At 37.0% G+C, this 13,024-nt stretch overlaps 1 protein-coding gene and 1 pseudogene across 1 annotated transcript in view; one reads left to right on the plus strand and one right to left on the minus strand.

The window, feature by feature from the left end:
* FGD4 (FYVE, RhoGEF and PH domain containing 4) overlaps window positions 1-13,024 on the plus strand; it is a 234,369-nt gene that overhangs the window by 87,128 nt on the left and 134,217 nt on the right. The window lies entirely within an intron of this gene.
* LOC118850097 lies at window positions 1,213-2,721 on the minus strand (annotated as a pseudogene).

The raw sequence follows: 13,024 nt of genomic DNA on the forward strand, positions 1-13,024 counted from the left end.
TTTGACAGCTTTGTGGAGGATGGATTGATTAGAGATGGGAGAGACTTGAAGCAGTGAGTCTTAATTAGAAGCTTGTTGCAGTAGTTCAGGAGATAAGGGCCTGACCTGGTATACTGGTTGTGTGAGTAGTAAAAAGGTGATGGATTTTGGAGATGTGTGGACAACATTGCCTAGACTTGGCAACTGATTGGATGTAAAGGGATGAGGGAAATTAAGGAGTTGAGGATGACTTTAAGGTAACATACCAGGTAGTCAGTACTGTCAAAAGCTTTTGAGAGAGGATAGGATTCGGGGGAAATGGCTTAATAAGGCAGGAAATTACCTGGCTATCCTAAATCTCCCCCCGCCACCACCCCCACCCCCCCAAATTAAAATCATGCCTCAAAAGTGAATTGTAGTGGCAGAAATAATTAAAAGTTGGGGTAAAGCTGTTGTCGAGCCTAAGATAACTCCAGGGATGATGGGCTGGCCTCATTGAAGTGCAGATACCTCCAGCAGATACTGCTAAGTCAATAAACAATAAGCCCTGAAGGAGCATTGTAGGAGGCAGCCTTAACTTTACAAACTTTTACCCCAGGACAGTTTGGACCTCAGGCAGCTGATGAAGGGAAAATTACAGGACCCTCTGTTGACTGGCACTAGACTTGGGGCCCAGACATAGTCTAGGCTGTGGCTGTGGGCTAGAAGAAGCAAATACATGCCGGTTAGTGTGGTCACAGAGAGGTGGAGGCCCTGTAGGAAAGCAGAGTCCATGGTTTGCAGCCATAGGAGAGATGATAGCAGAGCATTTGTATAACAACTTGCTAGGTGCTCTGGTCAAGGCTCAGCGGTGGGGAGGAGTACCTGAGGTGAGGCCTCCATATAGAGTTTAGAAAACAACAGCAAGAAAAACCTGAAGCCTGTCCCACCTCGAGACTAGAGCTCTATTCTAACATAAATTTAGCAGACAGGAAATACACTGCTAAAAAAATGAGCAAGCAAAAGAGAAAGATCTCACCATGTATAGCTACTATGTTGGTAAAAGTCAGAGATCAAAATCAGGAGACAGTGAAGTCAAAACGCATTCTTCTAAAAGCTTCAAAGAAAAATGCAAATTAGTCACAAGCTGAAAAGTAATCTTGGAAGAGCTTAAAACTGACTTTATTTTTTTTAAGTTAGCACTATCCTTTTAATGCCTACTACTCAAGCGTGTCTGCTCCCTTGCCCACTTCATTACTGGCAGTGCCACAGGTATGTCTGAATAGAGTATGCAGGTGCCAAGGTCTGCATGAAGCCCCTAGCAAGATCAGCAATGGTAAGAGATTTGTCCTGGAAAGAGCTGTTGAGTACTATTAAGACAACAGCACCACTGTCTCCAGGCTGGTGTTCTGGTTGGCATCCATTCCTATCCTCTGGAAACCCTCAGGAATGAACTTGCTGAAGTGTCCAAGATGGTAGAACATAGGCTGTTTGTAAAATCTGTCCTTGCCTATATCCACAGTGATGGGACTGTCAACAAAGTTGTGCACCCAGTTGGGCTCCCCCGTCAGGATTCAGGGCAAGGTTCTAGTCTGTCCATTCTACCACATGGTGGATAAGATTAGTGATAATGCTATGGATGTATTGTGTCTCTCGGCTCCAGGAACGTAGCTGCACACTCTGTTCCCAAAACTTGGAACCCACACAGGCCTCAAAAGCAAAGAGCATCATATCAGGAACACCCGGTGTATTTTCCCCAGCATGGCACTGTCTGGGGCCAAGAAGTCCAGGTAACAGTGCACAGCTATCCCAGAAACATACTGAGCTACCGTAGGGTTCTTCAGCACCACCTGTTCCTAGGGGGCAGTAGAAGGTGTTGCTCATCCAGTATTAGTAGTTTGGTGTCATGGTAAGCACTTTGACCAAGGGCAGGGCCTAGGTCAAGGGCAGCAAAATCTCACTGGAGTTCTGCCCAGGTATTGGAAAGGATACTCACTTATCATTCCTGCTGAGGGTTCATTCTCTGCTGTCACTGCCCAAAACCTCAACTTATGTTTTGGGTAAGCATCCAGGAACTTGCTAAAGTAGTTGGTTCAAGTTTGATGAAACTTGTCCCCTGGTTTTCCATCGAGTGATCCTTTCCCATTCACTGACCTATTGGTCTTAAGCTAAGTAGGTGATGTCCAGGGGCTGGCAAAGAGTGAGGTAGGCCATTGGGCTAGGGCCAGAGCTTGGTGAATAAGGGTAATTTTGAGATTGGTTTCCTCCTTAAAGAGGCTGAAATTGCTCAACTGGAAGTCTTCAGGATGGTCGGCATAGTTATAGACATGGATAGAGAAGTCATAGCTCACCATGGGCACTTGGATGATGTTATATTCAATGCCTTCTGAAGAAAAGTATGACTTCAGAAGCAAGTCCTAGGCAGGAGGTGACAGGGCTAGAATGTTGAGGGCAGTAGCATCAGTCATAGCCCTTCTAAAGCCTGTTATCTTTTGGAACTATTGGTCTGGTCAGAGGATTGGAAGCCTGTCTGGTTGCTCCGGATGGACTCAGTGCTCATTTCTAACCTCTGGACACTTCGGGTACTCTCCTAGCAGCTAAAAGTACCAGATTTAGGAGGTGTTACAGGATCAAGTGAGTTACAGCATTGCAGACACAGATGACAGAGCTATAGCTGAAGCTTTGGGGGATACAGGGACTGGCACTCAATGTGTAGAAGATCATCTGAAGATGTTCCTCTCTCCAGCACTTCAGTGGTCCCATCTTCGGTGGGGGCTCAGGAGGCCATTCTGGCTCCCCAGCTCCTGGGAGGGAGGGTGTGCAGGTTGCCAGAGAGCACCCAGCATTCTGCTAGTGCTGGGACACTGTTAAAAGAACTTTAAAAATCAAATGAGAGAGGTTGAAAATAATTAGGAAAAAAAATAAGAGTAATGCAGGAAAATCAAGAAAATTATGGAAAGAAAGTAACCAATTGGAAAGAAAAGATCCAAAGATTTACAGAAGAAAATAGCTCCTTAAAAATTAGAATTGGGCAAGAGGAAGCTAATGACTTTATAAGTCACCAAAAATAACAAATCTAAATGAAAAAATAGAAGAGATTGTGAAATATCTCATTATAAAAACAACTGACCTGGAAAACAGAATGAGCAAAGATAATATAAGAATTGTTGGCCTGCCTGAAGTTATGATTAAAAAAAGTATAGATAAGAAATTATTAAGGAATTGCCCTGAAGTTTTAGAACTAGAGGGTAAAATAAAAATTGTAAAAATCCACCCATTACCACATGAAAGATCCCAAAATCAAAATTCAGAGGCAAAGTATAACTAAGTTTCAGAGTTCTAAGGTCAAGGAGAGAATACTACAAGCAACTAGAATGAAACAATTTAAACATTGTGGAGCTATAGTAAAGATAACCCAAGACTTAGCAGCTTCTATATTGAAAGACTTAATATGATATTGAGAAGAACAAAGGAGCTGGATTGGTAACTAAGAGAAGTTTGCCCACCAAAGCTGAATGTAATTCTGAAATGAAAAGGTCAATATTTAATGAAATAAAGGACTTTTAGGTATTCTTGAGGATAAGACCAGAAATGAACAGAAAATTTGATCTATAAGAATCAGGAGAAACATAAGAAGGTAAACATGAAAGGCTAATTATAAGGGACTTAATAAGGTCAAGCTGTTTATTTCTTGTATCTGAAAATGTTATCTGTTAAGTCTTTAAGAGTGTTATCATTACTAGGGGAATTTGAAAGAGCAAGCACACTTACAAAGAAGATTTGGGGTTGAATTAAGTGTGATGGGATGATTATAAAAAATAAAATTGGGTAGGGAGAAGTAAAATGGAGCAGTTATCTCATAAACAAGGTATAGATGGAAGAACTGTTAAAGTGGAGGGCCAGAGTGAGTGGAGAGCTGGTAGTTCTAGAAACTATTTTTCTCTTCAGAACTATGTTAAAGAGAGAATAACATATACATTTAGAAAGGTATAAAACTTCTTAACTTACAGAGAAATAGGAGGACAAGGGGATAGGACAAGGGAGAGACTCTTAGAAGGGTGTGGGGATCAACAAATACCAGGGCAAAGGGTAAGGATAAGGGAGGGATTCTTAGAAGGCGTGTGGATTAGGGAGGCAGTGGTTAGAAGTAAATTACACCTGTGAATTGAGAGAGGGTGAAGGAGACAAGGGAGACAAGTATAAACAGTGAGGAAAAATAGGTTGGAGGGGAATACACAACTCATAATTGTTTCTGAGTATGAATGGGATGAACTCACCCATCAAATGGAACTAATAAAATGGATTAAGAAGAGAATCCAACAACATGGATAAGAAACACATTTAAAATTGAGACATATACTTTATAAAAATAAAGTGCTGGAGTAGAATTTATTATGATTCAGCTGATGCAAAGAAAAGGCAGAGGTAGCAATCAATCTCATTTGATCATTGGACAGTGTTGCTGTTACTGTGTACAGTGTTCTCGTGGTTCTGCTCACACTTCACTCAGCATCAATTCCTGTAAGTCTTTACAGTATTAAGTATATTTATATACCTCAACCTTTCCTTAATTGATGGGTATCCCCTCAAATTCCAGTTCTTTGCCACCACAAAAAGAGTGGCTATAAACATTTTTGTCCATATATGTCCTTTTTCCTTTTTTATGATCTCTTTGGTATAAAGATCTAATTGCTGGATGAAAGGATATGCACAGTTGCCCTTTGGGCATAGCTCTAAATTGCTCTCCAGGATCAATTCACAACTCCACACAATGCATTAGTGTCTCAATTTTCTCACATCTTATCTAACATTTATCATTTTCCTTTTCTGTCATATTAGCCAATCTGATGAGGTAGTACAGCAGAGTTGTTTTAATTTGCATTTCTCTAATCAGCAGTGATTTAGAACATTTTTTTCATGTGGCTATAGATAGTTTAGTTTCTTCATCTGAAAGCTGCCTGTTCATATCCTTTTACCCTTTATCAGTTGGGAGATGACTTGTATATATAGATTTGACTCAGTTTTCTATATATTTGAGAAATGAGACCTTCATCAGAAGTAGTGGCTGTAAAAATTGTTTTCCATCTTTCTGCTTTCCTTCTAGTTTTGGTTGCATTGGTTTTGTTTATGCAGAACTTTTTTAATTTAATGCAATTGTGTAGTGGTAATCAGGGCAGGGCTTTTTTCTGTTCTTCTCTTAAGTGCCTTTAATGAATGATTCTGGCCTTTGTTTGAATGGGTCTGGTAAAGTGGGATCTTGTCCTTGGACTGTTTCTCAGCACTAAGACAATGTAATGCAGGACTTTTTGTTGTCTTTCCCTTTGGAATGCTGAGGTAATTAAGTATCTTTGATGTGTCTTGCCTTTCAAATGTAATGGTCAGCAAAATGGGATTTTTCACTGTTCTTTGTTTGAGTGTTTCTCAGCACTCAAGTGCCCCAGGGCCCTGAGCCCTTATATATCCAGAGGTATATAAGATCCAAGGTTGATGTTTGACTTTTGGGGCTCACTCATGGAAGGAGTGTTGAGACTCTGGTCAAGCTGTTGTAACTGCTTTGCTAACCCAGACCCATTGGTTCTTCTGTGGTAACTGAATTGTGATTTGATCTGTTTATATGGTCTCTGTTTGTAATTTATTTGTATTTGCTCTGAAGTTCAGATTGCTGGCTTTTCCTCCTGAACTAGGTGAGATATATATGTATGTTTGATTAAAGTGAGATTGTTAACCCCTTACAGTTGCTTTCCTTAGTAAAGCAGATCAAAGAACATGTGCTGGCAGCTTTTGTTGCTGGTCTTACACCTCAATGGCTCCTGCTAGCCACATTGTTACTACAAATTGAAATTATCCATTTATCATTTCATAATGTTCTCTATCCCTCATTTGGCCATAAATTCTTCCCTTCTCCATAGATCTGACAGGAAAACTAGATAACGAAGTAATATCAATACTAAACCTCTATAGACCAAGTGCTTTATCATCCAAAAATTTTAAGGAAAAGGTAAATAAATTACAAGTAGCAATAGATAATAATGGGGGGACAGTGATGACGCCAACCTTCCTTTCTCAGAACTAGATAGATAAATCTAACCAAAAATAAATAAGAAAGTCAAGGAGATGAATAAAATCTTTGATAAGCTACATGTAGTAGATACTTGGATAGAATTGAATGGGAATAGAAAGGTATATACCTTTTTCTTAGCAGTACATGATTGAGGGAAGTATAGAAAGAATAAGGAGTAGGTTAAGGACCCCAGCAATTTTCCTAACCCTTTCTTAAATTGCTCCTTCTCATTGATTGTAGTAGCAAAAGGAAATTTAGAGGACCAGAGAAAAGGAAATAAGAATTAATGCCCATCTTCCTCTTATCTTCTTTCTTTATGAACTTGACATGGATTTTTGGAATCTGGAAAGATGAAAAAAGGATGGATGGAAGAGGAGCAAAGAATTGGTGTGGCACCTCCATTAGTTTTATAAATACAAAAAAAAATGGGTTATGATATTTTATGTCTTTTAGTATAGTACTTGACCCATAACAATGTATATCAACTATCCACCTGGTATCCTTTGAGAGATTATAGGTTCCTTATCCCTGGAAGTTGAATGATGATGATGATAAAGATCATTATCATCCTCATAACTACCATTTATATAGTACTTTTAAGATTGTAAAAAGCTTTATAAATGACTGATTAGTAATGTTGTTGAAGCAGATTCCAGGTACAGCAAGGACTAGTTGAGGTATGAGGCCCTTTCCAACTATGTGGTTTTATAAATCTGGATGAAACTCAGCACTTTTCTTTTCATCCTAGAAATACGAATCAGTCTCTTGCATTTTTCCTCCACAAAATCAGTTAACTCTAATATTGTATTCCATTAGAGTCAGTTCTGACTTGACAGATGAAAAAGCAGATCCACTGAATGAGTAAAAAAAAATTTTTTAAGTGATTAGTAGTTTGTAGTAGACCATTTGGGTTGATGGGCCTCAGTGGACTTTTGCCTCACTTCTATTTTAGTAGAATTGCTAGCATGTTCATTTAGTTCAGTGAACAAAATGGTTCTTTCATCTCTTCTCTCCACCCCACCCCACCCAATCTCATTCCCCCATGCCGTCTTCCAGGGTGGCATGCGTGGTACTTATTTGGTAGGTTCCACCTAGACTAGATTATTGAATGTCACAGACCCAGCCACATTAGAAGGAACATTTGTTCAAACAATGTATGCAGACAATGATAGCCACTCAATACTTCAGCCCCATAGGGTATAATACAAAAGATATCAGTTCTTATTTTTGAGAAGTTTAAAACCTTTGACCTTTAAAAGTACCCTCTCACCTCACCTCCAATCTGCTGTGGTAGTTTATTTTTGAAATTCAGGTGTCGAACTTTGCATTTATTCTGATTAAATTTCATCTTATTGTTGTGATCCGTTATTCTAGCTTGTCAGGATCTTTTTTGGATCCCAGTGATAGTATCTAAAATGTTAGTAGCTACTCATCTAGCATTTGTTGTGTGCTAATGTAGTCAGCAATCTATTTATACCTTTGTCCATATGATTAAGAAAAGTGCTACAAATAACACAGCCGAGGACAGAACCCTAAGGTACACCTCTGAAGACCTCTCAAATGGATGATAAAATGTCAGACTGTAGTTCTCTTCCTGCCAACAGCATTTTCTCATGAGATTTTTTTTTAAATTAAGATTTTTATTTTTAGTGTACAACACTTAATTCCACATGATTTTGAGTTCCAGATTTTCTTCCTCCCCCAGATGGCATGTAATCTGATATAGTTTCTACATATACCTTTGCATTAAACTTATTTACACAATAGTCAAGTTGTAAAGAAGAATTATGACCAATGGAATGAATCATGAGAAAGAAGAAACAAAAGCAAAAAAAAAAAAAGAGAAAGGAAAAAAAAGAAAAAAAAGGAGAGCAAATAGTTTGCCTCAATCTGTTTTCAGACTCCATAGTTCTTTCTCTGCATGTAGATAGCTCTCTCCATCTAGTTGTCTTTGAACCTTGTATTGCTGAGAAGAACGAATTCTATCAAGGTTAGTCATCACACAATTAATCTATCTGTGGTTGTGTATAATGTTCTCCTGGTTCTGCTCTGCTCACTCAGCATTATATCATGTAGGTTTTTTCTGGTTATTATGAAGTCTGTATCTTCCCCATTTCTTATTACATTCATATACCACAACTTGTTCAGCCATTCCCTTGATTTCCAATTCTTTGCTACTACAAAAAGAACTGCTATCAATATTTCTGTACATACGGGTTCTTTTCCCACTTGTGTGATCTCTTTGGGATACAGCCCTAGAAGTGGTATTGCTGGGTCAAAGGGTATGAACATTTTTATAGCCCTTTGGGCTTCTCATGAGATTTTTGTGGTGTATAAGTTATAACGAGCACTCTTAAGCTACCCTGCCTTTTATGGTAAAGTATTATTGCCATAACTAGGTGTGAAAGTCTAAAAGTATTATTTTATAGTAAAGTACTATTGCAAAAACCAGGTGCCAAGTTTGGACTAATATTAGAAAATAGAAAATTATATCTGGGCCAGAATCAGGGTTTTGGTGAGACATTAAGTACCCAACTTTAGAAATGAATCTGATTCCATTAGTCATGCATTCAAAGCAATTTCATTAGTTTATAGTTCTACCCAGTGGTTTTTCTTTTTCCTTAGTTCAAAAAATTGAATACTTTAGTATTTACTCATTAATATTCCTAACTGGTATGGCTCGAGCTCACTTGCAATTGGCAGATCTGCTGTGGTGTATCTGAGTTTAAGCTATTTTATCATTTTAAAAGATTTTCTGGCTCCTGGGTCAATGTACAACAATGTGCATTCATCCCTAGACAATACATTTAACCTTCATGGATGCAAAAACAGATTAAATCTAGAAGACATACTTAGAAAATCAGAGATGAAGTTCCTAAGTCTTAGCCCAAGAAAAGTTAATAAATGTAGTTAAAAATCTGAATCTTTAAATGTTTTCCTCATAACCTGTTTATTTTGTAAAAATGGCTTAACTTGATTTTAAAACTTGAATATAATTTGGGAAACAAAATCCTGTTCTTTAATATTTTTAGTTTGGATTTCTCTTTCAGTGTAGCAAGAAATCTGTAATTTCATCTATGTGAATTGATCACTTAATTATTGCAAATCACAATCCAATCATGTCTTTTTTCCTGTTAACACAGGGTCATAGATTTAAAGCTAGAGCATATTTTACGTCCTCTAGAGATCAGCCTTATTGTTTTACGGGTGAGAAAATTGAGGCCAGCAAAGGCGGTCTTGGTCTTGTAGTGTTCCAAAAGAGGATATAATCAATTAACAAAAAATATTGCCATCAAACCAAAAGAAAGCTTAAAAAAAAAACCCTGCCGCAATTAATAAAAGCAGTATCATTGCTTGTTGGTTGTCTAACAGTGACTCTATGACAGATATATGGAACCCCTCAAGGTGAATGTTACCAGCAAGACACAATTATGTTCATGCAAGAGTTAAAAAAAAAAAAGAGATAATTTACTTTGTATCCACCAAGTTAAGTTTTTGTGACCTTCTTCCTGCCTGAGTGAGCACTGTGTCATACTATTTGAAATACTAGGACTTTGTACTTAAATAAGTTCCTTCCACCGGAAGAATTTTGCTTGTAGTACATTGCCTTGTTTAAATAGTAAAACACCTGCTAGGCACGCCATAGTACTTATGAGTGCCTGGCTATATGTGCCTGTATTTAAGGATTTATGGGACTGAAGTACAAAGAGCCATTGTTACCCAATAAGCAGTAGTCACACAGTTCTACCAATAGCCTCTGGAGGCCTGGTTACCATGGAATCCACCATCTGTTCACTCCTCACTGGAATGTGATTATCCTTGCTGTGTTGGGAACTGGGGAAAGCAGGATATAGTGTGCTGTGTGAAATTATCTGCAATGGTGTGTGTTAATGAAAGATTCATTTTGGCTTACTGGAGGAACAAATGAAGGGATTTTTACCTCATTTATTTGTGATTCTTAACCAAGAGGAGCAAATGCAGCTTTTATAAGGCAAGTAGCAGGAGCACAACATATCTAGATTTTTTACTATATTGATCGGCTATATTTATATTGCCTTATGTTCCAAGGCAAATAAATAGACACCATTCTAACAATGCTTTAAGTCAGCAAGCTTGGGGAACAGGGGAAGATTCCCCTTTATTGTTCATTTTAAGGGGTTAAAATATATTTGAATACTTATATGTTTAGATCTGTACTATATATTAGATTTAATTTTGATTATTGGCGGTTTTTCTACCCTTATTAAATATCTAGGTAAGTCAAGACAAACATTGTTGCTCAGTTTCAGTTATGATAATTTTCTTCCTTGGAGTGGATCATGTCAGTATTCTTTGAAGTAACTTAACTGTTTTATATTTCATAATTATTTCATTAAATGGAAATCTTATATTAAGAATCCACAGGCTTTCTCTTCTGCTTGACTAATTCTTAGTTTTTACCTTCTATTTTGAAATGTGCTGTTTATGAAGTTGTATTTTGCAATGCTTTTGCACAAGTTTCAGAGGTCTGAGCATGTGGAAACAATGTGACTGTGCTGTAACTGCAAGCAGAAAGGCTTTCTGATAAAGGAAGAGGAAAATTAGGAAGATTTGTTTCTATTTCAAGGGCTTCCTTTGTTTTTTTATGTCTCAGCAGCCCTTTAAAATGTGTTTTATATTGTAGGAGGTGGTAGGAGATTTTGGTTTAACAAATGGATGACTAACATTTTTCTGTGTTGTTAAGGCTGCTGGTTGATTTAACAAGGGACTTTTATGCCCTTTGTAAAGCAGCATTGTATCTTCCACAAAACAATGCCCTTGAAATATAATAATGATCATAATAATGCATATTTTTAAAATGTTCCATGTATATTTCTTTTCTGTACATTGTTTGTTTCCTTTAAACATAGCTCCAAGGGCATCTGTGTCTGAGTCTGCCATTTTTATGTGATAGTAAAGGGAAGGTGGTAAAGGAAGGGTTTGCTTAGTGCAACCTTAGTCTTCCTAATTGTATTGGTCTGCTGTCATCTTGTGAAATCCTGTCATTAGGCCAGAGATTATAGAATAATCCATGGACAAATAAGGCTCCATGTTGTAAATTTTTAAAAAATCTCAAAATTTGTCATGAATTTAATAAAATGCTTGCATGCCTCTAAGAGCAGATCTTAGGACACAACTTCTAGCTATGTTTTCTTAGCCTTTATTATTTAGTAGATTTTGAAGAAAAATTCCTTTAAAGGCAGCATGGGAATCTACATATAGTTATTTGAAAGGTTTTTGTTTGTACTGGGAAAAAAAAATAAGGTTGTATGGTGCCATTAAAGGTTAGAGTTAAGATACCCCTTTGAAATAAAAATTGGATCATCACAGAAAAGCTACTTCTTTGTCATTGCACCTCAGTGGTCTCTTGAAAAACAATTAAAGTTTATCATTTACTACTGAATGTGAGTCCTGGTAATTCAGAATATTCTTAAACTTGTAACTAATATTTTCTTTGTCTTTGAAGTATTGAAAAGCTGGTGAGAACAGGGTGTGAGTTTAATTTGGAGGTGCCCTCTGGATTCTCAGAGAGGATACAGTGGAACTGGAAAATGGCTATTTGTGATGTATTTATCTGTCTGATTAATTTGTATTCTCTAAGCCCTCCAAATATTGTTATGTTGATTTTTATCTTGTTATTGAGTGATAGGATTAGTAATTTAATTTTTAAAATGGGTTTTCTGGTCATACAATCATCACAGTTAATTGTATCAGCACTGACTCTTGATTATTTATATGTCTTCTTGGGAGTCACTTAATATGTTCCTGATTTTAATCTCGAGAAGTCTCACTAAGTAATAAAGCTAAGATGACTTTCTAAAATATATTGAAAATAGTTGTTATCCATCAACTGTAGACATGAAATTTTATTTAAGCTTTGCATTGAATTTGAGGGGAGTTTGGAGTAGCTTCAGTGGTACAGTTGGCCTTCCAATACGTCCTCTTATAGTTTCTGGAACCATTGTGGAGTCCGCTATTGAGGTACAAGACTGCACAATGGCATGTTATATATGCATCCTAATCTCAGTGAGGTGATTGGGTCCATTATTACTTTTTAATGACAATTAACAGTTTCTTGATATAGTCTATTAAAGTAACATACCTTATCAGAAAAAGACATGTCTACAGCTTCCTCCAATAATAAAATTTAAGATAAATTGAACCTTTATGCCATATAATGAAGGGTTGCTCTCTGAACCTCAGTTTCTTTGTCTGAAAAATAAGGGTTTGGTGGTAGGGGATGGGGGCCAGTAAGATGATCTCTAGGTTCTTTCCAATTCTAAAATGGTATAACTATGATCATATGTTAATTGTCAGAAAAATTATTTGATGTACACTTATACAAGTACTTGTTTCTGTGTTGGAATATGTTTACTCAGACTAAGAATTGTTTCATTCTTTGAATTTGTTATCTCCCAGCGCCTAGCATGATGGGGGGCTTAATAAAAGCTTATTGATTGTTTACTATAAGTTGAGTGAAAATGTATCCCAAATAATATCCCTCAAGATTCCATTCAGAATTTTCCTGATATAATTTTTAGAGAAAAATAGCATCTTATCTGACATGTTTTATTGTTTGTATTGAGTATTTTAATATGAATATTTATGATTAATCTTTAGTAATTCAAGTTCCAAGTTAATTATAAAAAAATGTTGCGTGTGATTCAAGTCCTTAAGAGTCTGAGTGGATAACAAATAAACCCAGCAATTGTTCAGCATAAACAGTCAATTCTTTCTGCTTTTTGACTTTGACACATTATTCTGGAATGCTTTCTGACTTGACTCTTGCCTGATGCATTTAGTCAACTGGGATTCAGAACTTGTACATAGATAATGACTTTTGTTATGTTTTTTTCCCTATTTCTGGACACATTCTGAAATGAGAAAGATTTATATGCAACGTTTTACTGGTGCTCCTTGGTTTAGGGAGTTAAAATTGTTAATCTTCTTTTCAGAAGTTTAGTTCAATTTGCAAGTGTTATTCTC

Source organism: Trichosurus vulpecula, chromosome 5 (genome assembly GCF_011100635.1).
Source record: "Trichosurus vulpecula isolate mTriVul1 chromosome 5, mTriVul1.pri, whole genome shotgun sequence".
NCBI lineage: Eukaryota > Metazoa > Chordata > Mammalia > Diprotodontia > Phalangeridae > Trichosurus > Trichosurus vulpecula.